General features: G+C 38.3%; 1 pseudogene across 1 annotated transcript; it reads left to right on the top strand.

Annotated features, from left to right (window-relative positions):
* Window positions 1–2,107: 2,107 nt before the first annotated feature.
* Window positions 2,108–2,998, top strand: LOC308438072 (heterogeneous nuclear ribonucleoprotein C-like; annotated as a pseudogene). The gene has a single exon. The product of its transcript is annotated as a heterogeneous nuclear ribonucleoprotein C-like (transcript).
* Window positions 2,999–3,649: the final 651 nt, after the last annotated feature.

Here is a 3,649-nt window from a genome sequence, read left to right as displayed (position 1 = left end):
TCATGAACATCTATACTCCAAATACAAGCACCCACATTCATAAATGAAACTACTAAACTTCAAAGAATATATTGTACCACACACAATAATAGTGGGAAACTTCAATAACGCACTCTCATTAATGGACAGATTGTGGAAGCAGAAACTGAACAGAAACACAGTAAAACTAACAAAAGTCATGAACCAAATGGATTTAGCAGACAGCTATCAAATATTTCATCCTAAAACAAAAGAATATACCTACTTCTCAGCACACATGGCACCTTCTCCAAAACTGATCATATATTCGGTCACAAAACAGGCTTCAGCAGATGCACAAATATCGAAATAATCCCATGCATCCTATCAGATCACCATGGACTAAGGCTGGTCTTCAATAACAAAACAAAAAACAAAAAAACAAACAAAACAAAAACAAAAAGCCACATACACATGGAAGCCAAACAATGATCTACTCAATGATAGCTTGGTCAAGGAAGAAATAAAAGAAGAAATCAAAAACTTTTTAGAATTTAATAAAAACAAAGGCACATCATACCCAAACTGATGAGATACAAATAAAGCAGCACTAAGAGGAAAACTCATAACTCTGAGCACCTCCAAAAGGAACTGGAGAAAGTATACACTAACAGCTTGGCAGCATACCTGAAAGCTCTAGAACAAAAAGAAGCAGATACCAAAAAGAAGTAGATGGCAGCAAATAATCAAACTCAGAGCTGAAATCAACCAAATAGAAACAGAAATAACTATACAAAGAATCAACAAAACCAGGAGCTAGTTCTTAGAGAAAAATCAACAAGATCAATAAACTCTTAACCAGACTAACTAGAGGGCACAGAGACAGTATCCAAATTAACAAAATCAGAAATGAAAGTGGAGACATAACAGCAGAAACTGAGGAAATTCAAGAATTCATTAGATCCTACTACAAAAGCCTATACTCAACAAAATTGGAATATCTAGAGGAAATAGATAATTTTCTAGCCAGATACCAGGTATCAAAGTTAAATCAGGATCAGATCAACTATCTAAACAGTCCCATCACCTCTAAAAAAATAGAAGCAGTCATCAAAATCCTCCCAACCAAAAAATGCCCAGAATCAGATGGGTTCAGTGTAGAAATTTATCAGCCCTTCATAGAAGACCTAATACCAATACTCTTCAAACTACTTTACAAAACAGAAACAGAGAGAATATTACTCAACTCATTCTTTGAAACCAAATTATGCTCATTCCTAAACCACACAAAGACCCTATAAAGAAAGAGAACTTTAGACCATTTTTCCTCATGAACATTGATGCAAAAATACTGAATAAAATTCTTGTAAATGAAGTCTAAGAACACATCAAAATGATCATTCTCCATGATCAAATAGGCTTCATCCCAGGGATGCAAGGATGGTTCAATATACGGAAATCCATCAATGTAATCCACCATATAAACAAACTCAAAGAAAAAAACACATGATCCTCTCTCTAAATGCTGAGAAAGCATTTGACAAAATTCAACACTCCTTCATGTTAAAAGTCTTCGAAAGATCAGGAATTCAAGCCTCATACTTAAACATAGTAAAAGCAATATAGATCAAACCAGTAGCCAAGATTAAGATAAATGGTGAGAAACTTGAAGCAATCCCACTAAAATCAGGGACTAGACAAGCTGCCTACTCTCTTCCTACCTACTCAATATAGTACTGGAAGTACTAACCAGAGCAATCAGACATCAAAAAGAGGTCAGAAGGATACAAATTGAAAAGGAAGAAGTAAAAATATCACTATTTGCAGATGATATGATAGTATACTTAAGTGTCCTTAAAATTCTGCCAGAGAACTTTTACAGCTGATCAACAACTTCAACAAAGTGGCTAGATATAAAATTATCTCGAAAAAATCAGAAGCCTTCCTCTTCTCAAAGGATGAACAGGCTGAGAAAGAAATTAGAGAATTGGGATTGAGAACCATCATGTGGTTCCTTGCTGTTGTAGCTCTGTCATCTAGGCGTGGACCCACTGTAGGAGAGGCAGTCTCTTCTCTCTTTCCTTCTCTTGTCAGAATTTTTTGATTCTCAGCTACATTTTCAGCTTTGTAAAAATCCGTATCATCAAAGGTGATGGCTAACAATGTTACCCACAAGACAGATCCTCGACCCATGAATTCCCATCTATTCGCTGGGAACCTCAACACTCTATTGGTCAAGAAAGCTGATGTGGAGGCCAATGTTTCAAGCATGGCAAAATTGTGGGTTGCTCTGTGCATAAGGGCTTTGCCTTTTTCCAGTACGTTAATGAAAAAAAAAAAAAAATGCCAAAGCCGTTGTCGCTGGAGAGGATGGCAGAATGATCACTGGCCAGGTTTTGATATTAACCTGTCTGTAGAGCCGAAGAGAGCCGCGGAAATGCAGATGTGAAACGATCTGCAGCGAAGATGGATGGTTCCTCATTTGACATGGACTATGACTTTCAACCGGATTATTATGAAAGGATATACAGTTACCCAGCACCTGTTCCTTCCCCTCCTCCTATTGCTCAAGCTGTCATGCCTTCCAAACAGCATCACGTGTCGGGAACACCCCACGAAGGGGCAAAGGTGGATTCAATTCGAAGAGTGGACAATGGGGATCCTCTTCCAAGTCTGGAAACTTGAAATGTGATAGATAACCTTCTGACCTTTGAGAAGCAGCTGACTCAGATAAAACAAGAAGTGGATTCTCTGCTGGAAAGCCTGGAAAAAATTGAAAAGGAACCAAGCAAACATGCAGTCGAGATGAAGAATGAAAAGTCTGAAGAGCAGAGCAGCACCTCTATGAAGAAAGAGGAGAGTGATGTGAAGATGGAGTATGTGGCAGGTGCAGATGACTCTGCTGAGGAGGAAAACCCGCTGGATGATGACGGCGACAATGAAGATGTGAAATGACCAGCCGGAGTTCAAGGATGACGAAAAGGAGCCCAAGGAAGGAGAAGATGACAGAGATAGCGCCAGTGGGGGGGATAACTCTTAAGTACATAGTGGAGCTTATAAATCTTATCCCATTATCCATTTACCTAGGTACTTGTGAGAGATCAAAGTACCACCGGATCATCTCTCCAGAATCTTCTGCACATTCTCACTGTTCTCCCTCCTTATACTTCCTGTGTTCATTAATTCATCATTGCCCTGTGCCTAGTTCCATTTTCCCTTCCTTTGATTCTCTTTAGCAGTTTTGTTAAGTCTTACCCTGCAAGTTTTGCTTTAATTTAGACACCTCTTTGACTTAACAATAAAAAGTTGTATGGTTTTTATCAGCTGTCTCCAAAATAATCTCTTTGTTAGGCGGGGAGTACAGTTCATACCATTCATGATTTCAGTAGTTGCTTCCCTAACTGCAGAGGCATTTCATTTACTTGTAACCCTGAGGGCAGCTTTGCATTAGAGATGTGTGTTTTCCCTCACATGGTGGGACTGTTAGCACATGAATGTAACCCTGTGTTTTTGTGAATGGGGGTTGGCATGTCCAATGCATCTAACAGGAAAATAATGTAACAGTCTTAATATTTGTTTTCTTAAGTTATACCATGGACTACTTTTGTGAACAGCCTGATGTTTGGGATCTTTTTCTCAAAAATAAACAATTCCTTATTAAACCAGGAATTTGGAGGGAAGAAAAATTTTA

This window comes from Micromys minutus, assembly GCF_963924665.1.
Source record: "Micromys minutus genome assembly, chromosome: 27".
NCBI classification, from domain to species: domain Eukaryota; kingdom Metazoa; phylum Chordata; class Mammalia; order Rodentia; family Muridae; genus Micromys; species Micromys minutus.
The sequence above is the reverse complement of the archived record's forward strand: the minus strand, read 5'-3'. Positions and strand labels throughout refer to the sequence as shown.